Source organism: Mus caroli, chromosome 1 (assembly GCF_900094665.2).
Source record: "Mus caroli chromosome 1, CAROLI_EIJ_v1.1, whole genome shotgun sequence".
Classification (NCBI taxonomy): Eukaryota; Metazoa; Chordata; class Mammalia; order Rodentia; family Muridae; genus Mus; species Mus caroli.
In genome coordinates, this window is record NC_034570.1 from 26,681,670 (window position 1) to 26,698,793 (window position 17,124).

Below are 17,124 nucleotides of genomic sequence, written 5' to 3' on the forward strand. Positions count from 1 at the left end.
GCCATTCAGTATTCCTCAGGTGAGAATTCTTTTTTTAGCTCTGTATCCCATTTTCTAACGGGGTTATTTGAATTTCTGGAGTCCAGCTTCTTGTGCTCTTTGTATATATTGGATATTAGTCCCCTATCAGATTTAGGATTGGTAAAAAATTCTTTCCCAATCTATTGGTGGCCTTTTTGTCTTATTGACAATGTATTTTGCCTTACAGAAGCTTTGCAATTTTATGAGGTCCCATGTGTCAATTCTTGATCTTACACCACAAGCCATTGCTGCTCTGTTTAGGAATTTTTTCCCTGTGCCCATATCTTAGAGGCTTTTCCCCACTTTCTCTTCTATTAATTTCAGTGTCTCTGATTTTATGTCTTTGATCCACTTAGCTTGAGCTTTGTACAAGGAGATAAGAATGAATCATTTCACAGTCTTCTACATGATAACCGCCAGTTGTGCCAGCACAATATGTTGAAAATGCTGTCTTTTTTCCACTGGATGGTTTTAGCTCCCTTGTCAAACAATAAGTGACCATAGGTATGTTGATTCATTTCTGCGTCTTCAATCCTATTCCATTGATCTACCTGTCTGTCACTGTACCAGTACCATGCAGTTTTTATCACAATTGCTCTGTAGTACAGCTTAATGTCAGGCCTGGTGATTCCACCAGAGTTTCTTTTATTGTTGAGAATAGTTTTTGCTATCCTAGGTGTTTTATTATTCCAGATGAATTTGCAAATTGACCTTTCTATCTCAGTGAAGAATTGAGTTGGAATTTTGATGGGGATTGCATTGAATCTTTAGATTGCTTCTAACAGGATAGCAATTTTTACTATATTAATCCTGCCAATCCATGAGCATGGGAGATCTTTCCATCTTCTGGGATCTTTTCAGTTCTGAAAAATGTTTCCTGAGATGACTGTTTCCCAAAGGATGCCTGATACATTCCTTTGTCATTCCCTCTTTTCAAATGATAGTTCTTGATGTGAGGTTGTATGATAAAGTCTGACACTGTCATTGGTGGGTTCTTGCCTTAAACACAAAGAGTACAACATGGATGGGTCCATGGCTCCAGCTACATATGTAGCCGATTACTTTAGCACCAATGGAAGGGGAGGCCCTTGGTCCTGTGAAGGCTTGTTGCCCCAGTGTAGGAGGATGCGAGAAGGGTGAGGCAGGAGTGGGTGGGTGGGTGTGGGAGCACTGTCTTAGAGGCAAAGGAAAGGAGATTGGGAAGGAGGACAACATTTGAAATGGAAATATATAAACTAATTTAAAAAAAATTACCTTTCACATTCAGGAGTGGGCTGTGGTGTATTTTGTTTGTCAATTTCATCTTTTGATGAGCATGAGTTACTTCCAGTTTACTCCTGTTGCGGTTGCCTTTGTTGTGCTCATGGGTCTGCATGTACCTGTCTCGAAACTGATCAATGGCATGAGATCTAACATGGCCATAAGCTCTAAATTCCTAATCTCAAACAAATTTCCCATGTGAAAGAGTGAAAATGATATATGCCTTTACTTTCTTTCCTTTTCTTTTCTGGAAAATTAAAATTACCATGATCTGGTGAAAGTTTACCTTTTCAGAGAAAGCCTGCATTCTGAGCATCTGTATATTACTGGGGTATTCTGGGAACTTCTACATCCTATAGAGAAGCATGTTACTGGGGTGTTCTGGCAACTTCTACATCCTACAGCGAGCCAGAATCCCCTTTGTCCTCATCAGATGCAAAGGCCATTTCTTTGGTTCCAAACTTGGCATGCATCTCTCTCATCTGAATTTCTATACCCCGAAGATAATTGAATTATAAGTAGGTTATTTTCTTTATTTTAGAGGCATGTTTGTTCTAGAAGGAGTGTTCTTTTGTCTTGTAATTTATTGTTTTTCAAAGATTGTGATGTATTTATTTCTGAGAACTTCTTTAACGGAGTGTAAAGAACGAACAGGAAAGACTTGATATGAAATTAAATAAAATGAGGCAGAACAATTAACTTTTCAAAGATGGGTTTCAGCCAAACTTATGTTCCTCATTATCCAGTGTGACACAACTTTTTTTGTATATTCATCTATCAATAAAATGTTCACTCCCTTATGGCAAACATAGTTATTTGGTGTCTGGCTTAAAGCCAGTGTGAGTTACTTCTCTCTCTTTTTTTTAATCTACAATTTTTAAATATTTTTACTCTATCTTTTATGTATTTACATTTCAGATCTTATCCTCTTTCCCATTTTCCTCTCCAGAACCCCACTCTCCCATCCATGCCAAACCCTGCTGGGTCACTCTATATGTATTCTTTGGTTGGTGGTTTAGTCCCTGGGAGCTCTGTGGGGGTCTGGTTGATTGATATTTTTGTTCTTCCTATGGGGTTGCAATCCCTGAGTTACTTCTATCATAATGTCTATACAGTATTCTCTGGCCATGGGCAGGTCTAGAGTTGGTGCTCAGGATCACTTTGTTGCAGGTTTACAAGACAGAAGGAATCTCCTTCAACTGAAATACTATACACCATCATATTTGTGTCATCAAAACAATTGGTTCTTTTTCTCTTTCTCATTTTCATTAGTTTTTTTGAGAATTTCATATAACACATTTAATCATATTTACTCCTCTCAACTACATAGATAGAGAACTTGCATGTTCAGTACTACTGGTATTACTTAGCTTTAATGTAATTCTCAAATGGCTTTATTTCTGCTTTATGCAGTGTGTTTTCCCTTTGAATCTGTCTCTGAGTGTCTTTCCTAGGGACTTCTTTAGCATTGTAAAGGTCCAAGATTCACCCCAGACTCAAATGCAAAACCAAAGACCACTTTACTCTGCTGAAGTCTAACATGCAATTATCTACCATTTACCAAAATGGACACCTCCAGGTGAGCAGCAATTTAAAGCAGCTTAGGTGACTTCCTGGGAAGGTTAGGGGGTATTTATCTTGATTGGTTGGCTGACTCCCTAGGGTATGTGGGTTTTGGGGATTGGCTAGGCCTCTGGGGACATTCCAGAACAATTACTAGGGCAGTGGGGAGGCTAGAAACTGTTACTGCCTCACTGCTCTTGCCTCAGGCCAGGTGGCAAGGCAGTTTCTGATTGGCTGCCCAAAGCCTCTTGTTTTTCTAGAAATTGACTTGCTTGGACTTGTCCGGACTGGCCCAGTTTTGGGAAACAGAAATTTAGACCTATTTCCCTGAACTGCCAGTTTGAAGCCTGTCATGGTGTCAGTCTGTGTCAGTCCTTTCAGCATCAAATCTGTCAGATTTTATCCTCATTGTTCTTGTTACTGTGATAATATGCTCTAACAAAAACAATTAAAGGGAAAAGGGATCTACTGTGGCTACATAGTTCAAATGGTAGAAAAAGGATCTACTGTGGCTACAAAGTTCATCATGGTAGAAAAGTCATGACAGCAGGATCTTGAGGAAGCTAGTCATACCTCAGTCATGAATCAGAGAAGATTAAATATTTCTGTTAGGCTCCTGTCTCCTTTTATGTATACCAGGACCCTAGGTCACAGTATGATACTCCCTTCTTTTAGGGTATGTCTTCATGCCACAATTAACCTACTGAAGACATTTTTGGAGGCTAAACTGATCTAAATAACTCCTCAGAAATTATATATCTGGGAGTTGTCTCCTAGATGATTTTAGATTTTGTTAAATTGACAGTCTTCCCTAAATTTCACACTTCTATGTATTATAAACATATGTAATTCAGAACAAATAATAGAAGACAGATGTATTACCAGAAAGAAAGAAACACAAGAAAATAGTTAAATATTTAAACAGGGATTGAGGAAGATTTCTGCTATCAGCTTGATCCTTGTTTACCTTCTGCAGCAATTGCAGCAGTCCCTTTGTTGGGAATTCAAATTTTTTTAATGTTCATATGACAGACAGATTCATATCCTTTTATTTGTCCTATGTAGCTATCTTATGGTCACTCGATAATGATACAGATGTGTGTGAAACACAGTGAGTTGAAATACTTTTCCTTACCCATAAAGGAAATATATTCTCTAAAATCACAGAATGTATGAAGTCAAAACACAAGTAAGTACAGCACTAAATTTTAGATTTGAGCCTTGGATTGACTCAGTCTGACAGGAGCTATAGAAAACAGTGAACATCATAAAGATGAATATGCATATCTTGTTCTTTCATATATTTAGGTGGTCTAGGATGCCTTCAGCCCTAGGGTAAAGCCTTTAAGACATTCAGATTAAACAATGTTAACCTGCCATAGGGTTTGATATTTTTTTTGTAGTGCAGTATGAAACATTTTTCAATTAAAAATATTTAGGTGGCTGAGTTTAGTGGCTGATGGATTGCATATACCAGCAAGATTGCTGACAGGACCCTGATATAGCTGTCTCTTATGAGGCTATGCCAGTGCCTGGCAAATACAGAAATGAATATTCATGACTGTTGGATGTTCCATCTATTGGATGGAACAAAGGGCCCCTAATGAAGGAGCTAGAGAAAGTACCCAAGGAGCTGAAGGGGTCTGCAACCCTATAGGTGGAACAACAATATGAACCAACCAGTACCCCCAGAGCTTGTGTGTCTAGCTGCATATGTAGCAGAAGATGGCCTAGTTGGCCATCATTGGGAGGAGAGGCCCTTGGTCTTGTAAAGATTATATGCCCCAATACAGGGAAATTCCAGGGCAGAAAGCAGGAGTAGTGGGTTGGGGAATAGGGCTGGGGGAGTATATAGGGGACTTTGGGGATAGCATTGGAAATGTAAATGAAGAAAATATCTAATAAAAATTGTTAAAAAAATTATGTGCATTTGTTTATCTGTAGGTTAGGTTAATACATTTTTGTTGTTGTTCGTATTTAATGGAGCCTTCAAAGCCAGGTCCTTACAGCAATTAAGACAAGAAAACGCATATGTTACTCAAGAAGAAAAATAACTACTTATAAATTTCTTCTTATTTGGAAAAATTGAGCTATGACAAGAATTTCTTTTAGTACTTAAAAGGTGAACAAATTGGAAACATAAAAAATAAGAATTAATATCCACATATAGCACAAATAAAATGACTAAGCTTTTAAATACATAAGCCCAGAGAGAATTAGAAGAATATACAGTCTTGTGATAACACTAGTTATGGGAAATCCCTAAGCCATATGAATTCAATTCTTTATTATTTTCTTCTGTCAAAACAGTTGCATGCATTTTCTGTATTTTTGTTATGCAAATAACTATTTTCATATTATTTTTTTAATTAATTATTTTGAAATTTGAATTTTTCCTGCTTTCATGTGTAAACTAAGTGGTCAGCTACTACACTTTATAGGTCTATAGGCATATTTATTTAACTAAACTGAATTATAATAATAACTTTAAAAATAGTCATATCAGCAATGCCCAGACAATACTTATAGAAAATATTCTTCTGATTCCAGTAACTGGATATACTTTAAAATATCTCTTATTTGAAAGCAGTTTTTATTTTTACAGTAATAACTTTGTAGTTTTTGACTAATTTATAGGTCCAACATAAGTGAAATCAAGTCTATAGATCAACATGAAAATATGGTAATGTTGACATACTGTTAAAATTTTAATGAAAGAAAAGCAAAATAACCATGATACATGGCTTAAACAAATAGCTATACTAATATAAAATATTTTGGTTATTTGTAAATTTCTATTACACCAATAGTAGCTGTACTATAAAGGGTCCATTTTTTTCTGATGCTGGTGAAGGTTATATGTTTGAGTGTTAAGTAAATGAACACAAATACATAAATTTAGACTATTGCTTCTCAGCAATGTATGTCAATGATAAAAAGGAAAAGTCCTCAGTTTGGAAGATAAGTGGTAACAACCTGGTCGTAACTGGCCACATTACAGAAGCATCAAACGCTTCTTACTCAGAAATCCCACATTCAGCTTATTACGAAGTTATTTTCACTTGTTGTTGTTGTTGTTGTTGTTGTTTTTGAGACAGGGTTTCTCTGTAAAGCTCTGGATGTCCTGGAACTTGCTCTGTAGACCAGGCTGGCCTAGAACTCAGAAATCCACCTGTCTCTGCCTCCCAAGTGCTGGGATTAAAGATGTGTGCCACCACTGCCCGGCTTATTATCACTTTCTTATAGAGAATTGGTTTTTGGTATGAGTTCTCAGCATCAAAGTAGAATCAAAATGTTCAGTAATGATCACTTACTGCTATATGAATATTAATCATGATGAACAAACACCAGGACATTTTACTCTTTTCCGGTATCTATGTATGGTTATTAGTCATAGCTGTATGGATAGATGACCTTAAGGCTCCCAAATATAGAATAATTCAAGTACTTAGAATTTTAACCTACAAAATAATTTTGGAGAATAATATTTGGCTACTAGATAGCAACAAATTTTATTATTTCACCTCTAAAACAAGACAGGTAGACTACTGAGATTGCTCAGTGGGTAGAAGATCTACCTCGAGGCCTAAAAACTCTCATCACTGGGTCCTGCAAAATGATAGGAGGGGATTGAAACCCCCTATCTTCTAAGTTCCAGATGCACTGAGGTCCATGTGAACCTGCGCACATGCACACAAATATACACAAATAATAATAATAATAGTTATTAATACATTTAAACTTTGAAAAAGAAAAATATTGTAGGCTAATAGCCCATATTACAATTATGAGTATTTTTTTTAACAAGCCACAAAGCTGGAGGCCTATGGTGATGACTGATTTTACATGACTTCTGGCTCTGTTACAGTATGCACATAACTGCTAAAACATTATTGGTGGGTTGCCGGGAGCCATGGACTCAGCCATGGCCTTGTGGATATTTTCTAGCTTACATAAACAATCCTGAGAGAACATTAGTGGTCATAACAGTAGAGATGTTTGTGGAAAAAGAGGACACTGTGACTGTTGGTTCCAGGAGCTGAAGATTGCCACCTGACCTTCAGAGAACCCCTGGGCTCTTTCCCCCTCCCTTGGAGCCTCCCCTTGCTTATGCTTATATTGCCACTCCTGGATAAAGTTTTCAGAGCTTGATCAGTATGATTGACTTGCTCTCATTCTTCTCATCTCCTTTCCTCCCACTCTTTCACTCCCTTGCTGATTATCCCTGCATGTCAGGACAAACTGGTGCCCAGCCAGCATGTGGCTCACAATGAGTTGCAGTTTCATTAGGAAGTGAGTGAAGATCCTCACAGAGATCACTGCAGTGTCACCCACACTGTGAGACTGACCCGAGAAAGGTAGGAAGAGTGGTTAGACTATGGGACAAGCATTAAGTAAACATGAATTGTTTTTAAAGGGATCTCAAGGAATCCCTCAAGACACAAGGAACATGGGTTAAAAAAATATGTTCACAGCCAAGAGCTGCTCCAGGTGAGAGGAATATGGTTTAAGATACAATAAAATAAATAAAAAAGAGTAAAATACAAAACTACAGAAACAAAATAACAGATGTTAGAAAAATTCTTAGCTCAAGTACATTTATTTTGTTCTTAATTCCCAGAAGTAGGAATGGTAAATATGTAAATGAAAGAATTAGACAAGTTGAGGAGTAATTAAGAAAGTTAGAAAAGCAGGGCACTGGGGAGAAACTATCAGAAGCTACCACTGTGCCCCCTCTCCCTTCTCTGGCAGAATTTCCAAAAGAAGGAGATAAAGAATTAGACTTTGAATGAGAGAGAGAGAGAGAGAGAGAGAGAGAGAGAGAGAGAGAGAGAGAGAGAGAATGGGTTTCAGAAAAGCAGTTATCCCCTGTTCAGGACCTTTTAACAAAAGAGAAGGATTATGGAAATAAGCTATTTCAGAGCTCTCCTAGGGACAGGAGGAAACCAGGAGACAGGAGACTTCCTGCTTCCTCTCTGGCTCCTATGGAGATATTCTTAGTTCTGGTTAGGATATCTGGATATCAAGTTCTCTTCCCTCTCTGTCTGTTGTCTGTCCTTGGTGCACCAATTTGTCTATATGTCTGTCAATTTATGTTTGCTTTTGTTTTGTTGTTTGAATGATTGTTGTTCTGTGTTTCATGCTGAAAGAAAAAAAATGATTAAAACTTTATCTACTGGCTGTCTATCCTTTGATTTAGTTTAACTTGTTTAAAAGGCACTCTCAATTTGCAGAACAGAAACTGATAAGTTACACTGCACTGTGGCTGGGAGTCAAGTACAGCTGGAAAAGCCCTGCTAGAGGCTGATTATCTATCTACACAAGCAGCTCTTAAAGGGGCCAACAGATTTTGCTCGAAACAGAAAGTTAGCTTAAAATTGGTAACTCAGGGTTGGAGTCATTCTAAACAACACGTGGCATGAGCGAACTCAGGAAAACAAGTCTTTAAAGATACTTCTAAATTGGGATAATATTTTGTGTAATTCTTATTCTAGAAACTAGATTTATAAGGGATAGAATTTAAAATGATGTCTCTTCAATGAGGTATTAAAAGCTGCACTGTCATGCTTTCATATATAAGAGCTGGCAGCCAAACTTTGTAATGTGAAAGTGATGATTTTGGTATTGATTTTAAAGAGGATAGATTGTTTAAAATTGGATTTTGCTTTCCAAAAGTTTTGCATATATTCTAATATTGCAAAAGAAACTTAAAAATTATGGTTAAAATTACCAGTGTTCCATTGACTGCAGTTTGCAGTTTGATCGCAAGCTCAGGATTTTAAACTCAGCCATATATTGTATTAGGATGATTACAAGAGTTTATCTTATGAGAACACTAATGCAGCTCCCTGCAGCCATCCGGCCATACAAAGCAAACACAGACTTATCTGGATATATTTATCTTTGTACAGAAATTGGACCCTCATACAATCAGTTTGGCCATGGCTGCTGCCTTGCAGGGGACTACAGTATAAGCAATCCTTCCAGCACTAAGGTTATAAGGAATGTTTTAAGTGTAAATCTTCTTAAGAAAGACTGTCCAAAAATTAGAGGCATAGACAGACAGTAGAATTGTTCCCCTGGAATCTGTCCTCACTGCAGAAGGGATAATCTTGGGGCCAGGACTCTGGCAGTATGCTCAGATTATATTTGAGTTAATGCAAAGCTCAGAGCAGCCTCAGTGAGGCTTGTGTGGCATTTCTTTTGTTTTGAAAACCCTGGTAGGGAAGTTTTAGGACCTCATCTCTCCTTGTCTCCCAGGAATTATTTTTAAGCAAAAACATTTTTACAGATCTATTCAGATGTTGTTCAAAATAAAGTTTAAGTTTAAGATATGAAATATCAATGAGGCTGTGGAACTTCTAAAGGCATTACAATCTGTCCTGCCTACTCCATATAGAGTAGAGGAAGTTTCTGTAATCAATTGTTATCAATTGTAATAAATGCTAATCAAACATTAGCTGCCTATTTTAGTTATTGTATCTCAATGTGCCCAGAAGTTGCCAAGGATTTCCTGGAATAAACTAGAAATGGACTTGGTAAACTGAGGAAAGGTCATCCTGATTTATCAATGTAAAGATGTATTATCCAGCCTTTCAAGGGCACAAAATGGAAAATATGAAGGAGTAGTATTTTGGCTGTCTCCTAGATCTGTCCCTTCTACTCGGCTTTTGGGCCATTATTAATTTCCTGATTCTTTAGCCTTTTGATTTAGACTGGAACTAAACTACCATCTTTCCTACAATTCCAAACTGCAGATAACTGGTTATGGGACTCATCAGATTTCATAGTCACATAAACCAGTCCTTCATAACAGGTTTCTGTCACCTGTGATTAATCTTTCTGTTTTTCCATCTGTCTGTCTACCCATTGTCTTTTATTAATTGTTTCTCCCAAGTATTTCATCACAACTGTTTCATCAAATAAAGGGCTAAATGTCCCTGGGTTTGTTATGCACATGAGAGACATATTATTCAAATGGATATATATTTGAACAGTTAAACACCTTTCAAGATAGACAGATACATGTTCATGTTCTCTGTGATGGTATTCAGCTGCTATTATAGCATATGTTGCCTCACAAATAAAGATACTATTGTTCATTGATGATATGACAAAACTTACAGAGTTGTAGGAACCTCTAAACTGATGTCATCATTGCATGTGATGTGCTCGTCCTCATGGTTATCATGGTTATCAGTAACTAAAGAGTTATTTAATGGTTCAGCACTATACGGACCTAGAAGAAGGTCTCATAATCCCCTACTCTCATGTACTTCATTTCTATAATAAGTTAACTGGAACCACAAAGTTTTATTGGTTGGCAACATTTATAAAGGACTGTTAGGTCTGTTGACAAGAACTGTACAAGGACAATGTGAAGGGAAACATTCTTTGAATAGTTAATTGAAATGAAGACATGGTTCTCAAATCTGTATTTTTCATGTTTTAGCATTTCTCTGAACTCTAGAATTCATAACTTCATAGAGTTCATCAATTCTCACATTTTCAAAAATATTTCCTTTGACATTTATTATCCTATAGCAAATTCCTTCACATTTTAATTTTACAAACTATTTTGGAGGAATTCTCAGGTTGCACCTTATTCTATATTCATGAAAATTGTTATCAAATATAGTTATATGTGATCAGCCCTCTCAGATTGGTGACTAACCTAAACTTTGGTTTTGTTTAGCTTGAACAGCTTTAAAAACATTAAGAAATAATATTTCCAATAAATTACTGACATATAGCATGGCTTCATAAAATGAAGCCTCTCTCACCATGTTACTCTCAACCACAACTAAGTAGGGCAGGGTTACTACATTTAGAAAAGAATGTGCCCATCAGAATCCCCATGGCTTATTTTCCTATAGGATTGGCCTGACAAGTATAGGTGTTTGGTTTTATAGTCTCTATTTTCATTACAATGAACCTTTGTTTCTTATCAACAAATAGATACAATTCAGAATAGAAAATATATAGAACTAAGACTATATCCTCTTTAAAAACAGTGAGGTTTTTTTTGCAGCCCAGAGAATTTTGTTTTTCCTGATAATCAGTAGTACTAAAAGTAATGGTCTTAATGCCATACTAGCATCAAGATAACCATTTCAATCAAGTAAATACTAATAATAATGGTAATAGTAATAATAACAGGTTGGTGGTGGTGATCTCATGTGCAGTTTCTTGGTTGGATGTGTTTGAGGAAAGATCATTCAGGAGAATGGTCCAAATCCTGTGCAAGCACTTTCAGTCACAGATCATACAAGTTTCCAGTTAGTAGTTTAGAGGAAGCCAAAATAAAACCAACTATATAATTTGGGGAATGAATCTAAAGCAAAGTACTTACAATATGATATGATTTCTATTGATTGAAACTGAGTGAGTTTCACCTTTACTAATATGATTTTCAACAAATTGTAGAAACAGCATTTTTCAAAGAAACATTTTTCAATCACTTCTGTTTTTAGATTAAGCTCTGAGCAACCACACTGTGACTTGACACATGAGCTTGGCTAGACTTTAATATTCTTTATTGTAAAAAGAATCACTAAATTTATAGTTTGATAGTTTCTTTCATTCAAACCACAGCGGCTAAGCATTAAGACCATTAGGATATAGAACGTATAAATAAGTAAAGATGAATAAAGATAAATTATAGCACAGAAATAGATTACTTGTAAATGAAATGTTTTTCTTTGTGTCCTGAAAGAACTGGTCTAGTTTAATCCATTTAGAATATTTTACAAACCATTACAGACCTTTCTGAGAGTTTAGCTACTGAAGGAGAACTTAATCCTGTTTCTTACTTTAATCAAACATTTCAGCATGAATAAACCCGCTCAATTCTAAGGGTCATTTCCTCTAAAATTATTCATAAATCTTCTATATCATATGCAAGAGAAATGTAAAATTGAATACTTTTAAAGTCTTGAAATTAAACCAGTCTACGGTTTTAATGTTGCTTTGGCCTGTGTGCAACTTAAACAGTCCTTCAGGAAGCTAATCACACATGAGCAAAGCATGCTGGGAGAGATCTTCTGAGATGTTACTACAAATCCAGAACCAGTCATCCTGGTTTCATTTCTAGGAACATGCTCTTTACTTTTCTAGATAGAAAGTATTATGCCCTGAGGAGATGACTCTAGAGATCTTGGGACTCTTATAAAAACACAAGAACCTGAGCTCAGACCTCAATATCCCACCTATGAAGAGTCCGTATGGCCTCACATGTGTGCACTGAGTGGCAGAGCTGTGGAAGCAGAGAAACAGCAGATCCCTTCTCAAAGATAAGAGAGCCTAGAGCAGTCAATGAGCTACAGTTTGGAGAGAAAAGAAACATGTCTCAAAACTCAGATGGAAAGGAATTAAAGAAGACATGTATTGTCAAGTGCTAGCCTCCACATTCATATACACTCACCCCCCACACACATGCACAATGCATATACTCACATGAATATGTACACATGCACAAAGACAAAAGCCTTTAATCTTCAGCAAAATTTTCTACTATTTCTAATATGTTCTGTAATCTAGAGCAAATTATTTACTTGACTAGGCTTTTAATTAACCTCAAGATTAATTAATATGCTAGTCATTTGAGCTTTTAAAACATCCAAAATTAATTATGTGTGAACACTTTAATGTTCTGCAATTTGAATTTGTGATTTTGAAGTAATTGCAGATTGACGGAAGTGCTGCAGACCAGTGAGGTTCCATTTCATCCTCACTGGATTTCTGTCAATTTGAATGCCATATGTTCTGATAGTTTTTAAACTGAGATATTAACATTAGCATATTATAATCAGCTAAACGTTCAACTCTGACTAGTTTTCATTGGTACTCCTTCTAAAGCCGTTCATTTTGTCTTGAATCTAATCCCAGATTCCATCGTGAATTATGTTTTTCTTTATTCTCCATTAGTTTATAAAGATTCCCTTTCTTATTTTCATGATATTCACTCTTCTGATAATACTACTAAAGAATTTTTTATGTAATGTTTTCTCATGAATTGAGAAGGTTTTAAGTCTGAGGTAAAAATATCTCATATTTTGTGTTCTCTTTCCATGTCATCATCCCCTGGGTACTACTGGTCCATGGTAAGATGCTGTTTACTGCATTTGTATTGTCAAGGGAATGATACCAGGAATTTGTGGCCATGTGTTATAACCAGTACACAGTTAAAGTACAGTAATGATATGCCATTACAAGAACTCTATATTCACATATAACAAATGAATTCTCATTTTAAATATTAACAACATGAAAATGAATGTACATTATTTCAGAAAGAATAAAGTAGTACATAAGATGAAAAAATTATTTCATTGTGGATAGCCATTCACATTGTCAGTAAACACCCCAAATATAATATCAACATGAGTGTGTTTTATTTATATGTGTATACCATTATGTAATGCATATTTCCTTTCAATATTGTTATACTCTTTTATTATTATTATTATTACTATTACTATTATTAGGTATTTTCTTCTTTTACATTTCCAGTGCTATCCCAAAGTTCCCCATACCGTCCCCCACCCACTCCCCTACCCACCCACTCCCACTTCTTGGCCCTGGCATTCCCCTGTACTGAGACATAAAAAGTTTGCAAGACCAGTAGGTCTCTCTTTCCACTGATGGCTGACTAGGCCAACTGCTAATACATATGCAGCTAGAGACACGAGCTCTGGGGAGTACTGGTTAGTTCATATTGTTTTTCCACCTATAGGGTTGCAGATCCCTTTAGCTCCTTGGCTACTTTCTCTAGCTCCTCCTTTGGGGGCCCTGTGATCGATCCAATAGCTGACTGTGAGCATCCACTTCTGTGTTTGCTACGCCCCTGCTTAGCCTCACAAGAGACAGCTATATCAGGGTCCTTTCAGCAAAATCTTGCGAGTGTATTCAATGGTGTTAGCGTTTAGAGGCTGATTATGGGATGGAACCCCGGATATGGCAGTCTCTAGATGGTCCATCTTTCGTCTGTGCTCCAAACTGTGTCTCTCTAACTCCTTCCATGGGCGTTTTGTTCCCAATTCTAGAAAGAGGCAAAGTGTCCACACTTTGGTCTTTGTTCTTCTTGAGTTTCATGTGTTTTGTAAATTGTATCTTATATCTTGGTTATTCTAAGTTTCTGGGCTAATACCCACTTATCAGTGAGTACATATCATGTGAGTTCTTTTGTGATTGGGTTACTTCACTCAGGATGATGCCCTCCAGGTCCATCCATTTGCCTAGGAATTTCATAAATTCAATTTTTTTAATAGCTGAGTAGTACTCCATTCTGTAAATGTACCACATTTTCTGTATCCACTCCTCTATTGAGGGACATCTGGGTTATTTCCAGCTTCTGGCTATTATAAATAAGGCAGCTATGAACATAGTGGAGCATGTGTCCTTCTTAGCAGTTGGAACATCTTCTGGATATATGCCCAGAAGAGGTATTGTGGGATCCTCCAGTAGTACTCTGTCCAATTTTCTGAGAAACCCACAGACTGGCTTCCAGAGTGAGTGTACAAGCTTGCAATTCCACCAACAATGGAGGAGTGTTCCTCTTTCTTCACATCCTCGCCAGCATCTGCTGTCACCTGACTTTTTTTTTTTTTCGTTGTTCAAATTTGTTTCCTTTTATTTCCAACTTTTTGGGGGTACCTTAAATTGTAACTTCCAAGAACCTGCTTCTACTAGGGGAGGCAAGCTGACTTTAACTGTTAGTTTTAAGTAGTTCTTCATCAGCATGCAAGACAAGGCCCTGTAAGGTGGGAAATTTATATAAAAACCTTTGATAAAAAACTACCTTTCTGCTGCAGCCTCCCACTCTTAGGTGTCCTTTGCTGTGGACCTGGGATTTTCCTCCTCCTTTTCATTCCCTAGGCATTGTTTAAGTGGTTCTTGTTTTGGTACAATTCCCCATAATATTCCAGAAAATACTGTTCTGTGAGTAGACGGAATAGTTTTTGCTTCTTCACATCCAGTGCAGAGCTGTAATTGGAGACAGATTTCCACCCACAAAGACTCAGACTCCAGATGTTAAAACATTTCCCAACATCGACTTAGTACAGTGATGGCAACACCTCCCTCTCACCCCTCCCAGTAGGGTTGGAATTGTACTGTATTCCCTACTGGTTTACCCTTCCCCCCTGTAAAGGGTAGCATTTTCCCTGGGTGCAGAGGCTCCCATAGTCTCTAAGACTGATGGACCCCTAGTTTTGGGACTGCAGCTTAAGTGTATTAGATTAAATACCATAAAAAGCTGCAAGATGCTCTTTTAAGGGAAGAGGAAACTGGTCAGAGAATCGCCTCCAATTTTCATCCCCAGCTTGGTTTTTAAATCCATGAAGGATCTTACAGAACATGTCTCTGAGATCGTCTTTTGGGTTAATCCATGATGCAACAGCATCACAAAAAATATAAAATCTTGGATTATGCCACTGGGATTCACACTGATCATGGTACAAATTCCATGGAATGCTGAATCATTTTTTCATCATCTCTTAAGTTTCTCAGAGAGATACACCAGAGTCTTATAAACTGCTGTAGCATGGGGGCCACCTCTTGAGGACAAACGTAACCAAGACGACCAATTGTTATTGCTGTGTTCTCCAACAGCGTCTTTGGGGTGTTGGGTCTGTTAATGATCTCCACAAGCTGGTGCAACACCATAGGGATGTAAGGCTGCATCTCCATGCCCACTTTAATTGATATTTCCCCAATCGCTCAGGTGGCATTGTTGCAGACTGAAATAAACTCTGGATTTAGATTGGTTCCCAATATTGGCATGAAATCAGCTATACAAGGCTTAACATGCTGGAAGCACGCTTTAGTCAGGTCACCTAGCAATGCAAAAGAACTCTGCCGAACTTCGGGCATTTTATCCTGCATGCACTGATACATTAGTGTCAGGATGTTACTTCGGGCCACTAGATGCTCAATGTTTCCTCCCAGGCCTTCAGCCAGGCCACTGAGTAAGTCAAGAGCCACAATCATAAAATCTTTATCTGGAGCTTCATACTGTTCTGGTTTGAGCATGGTTTAGCATAGCTTGTGCTAGTGTCTTCTGTACTAGGTTTACACAACGCTGATATACAGGTTCACAATATGGAAGGAAGCCAGACTGCAAGGCTGTGGCAACAGATGAGAGGCACTCAAGCAAAGGGAAAAGATCCTTGTCTTCATCCTTCAGCATGTTCCATTTCTGGATCAAAGGAGGCATTAGCGTCTGAATGTATTCTGACTTGTTTAAGTGATTTCCCACTGAATCTGCCAGTGTCCCTATGGCATCATACAGAATGAGCAGGTTCTTATGCTGGTATTTACTGAAGGCAAAGACAAGGGCAAGGTAAGGGACGAGCTCTGTACAAGCCTCCTCTTCTAATGTCACCTGAATTTTTGATCTTAGCCATTGTGACTGGTGTAAGGTAGAATCTCAGGGTTGTTTTGATTTGCACTTCCCTGATGATTAAGGATGCTGAACATTTTTAAGGTGCTTTTCAGCCATTCGGTATTCCTCAAATGACAATTCTTTGTTTAGCTCTGAGCCCCATTTTTTAATGGGGTTATTTGATTTTCTGGAGTCCACCTTCTTAAGTTTGTGGACTTATATGTATTGGATATTAGTCCCCTATCTGATTTAGGATAGGTAAAGATACTTTCCCAATCTATTGGTAGCCTTTTTATCTTACATGGTGTCTTTTGCCTTACAGAAGCTTTGCAATTTTATGAGGTCCCATTTGTCGATTCTCAATCTTACAGCACAAGCCATTGCTGTTCTATTCAGGAAATTTTTTCCCCTGTGCCCATATCTTCGAGGCTTTCCCCCACTTTCTCCTCTATAATTTTCACTGTCTCTTGTTTTATGTGGAGTTCCTTGATCCACTTAGATTTGACCTTAGTACAAGGAGATAGGAATGAATCAATTCACATTCTTCTACATGATAACATCCAGTTGTGCCAGCACCATTTGTTGAAAATGCTGTCTTNCTTCCACTGGATGGTTCTAGCTCCCTGGTCAAAGATCAAGTGACCATGGGTGTGTGGGTTCATAGCTCTGAGTGACTCCAAAAAGAAACTAGAGAGAGCACACACTAGCAGCTTGATAACACACCTAAAAGTTCTAGAATAAAAGGAAGCAAATTCACCCAAGAGGAGTAGATGGCAGGAAATAATCAAACTCAGGGACAAAATCAACCAAGTGGAAACAAGAAGAGCTATTCAAAGAATCAACCAAACGAGGAGCTGGTTCTTTGAGAAAATCAACAAGATAGATAAACCCTTAGC

The 17,124-nt window shown here is 37.5% G+C and overlaps 1 pseudogene; it reads right to left on the reverse strand.

The window, feature by feature from the left end:
- Positions 1–14,960: 14,960 nt before the first annotated feature.
- LOC110287006 overlaps positions 14,961–17,124 on the reverse strand; it is a 72,005-nt pseudogene continuing 69,841 nt past the window's right edge.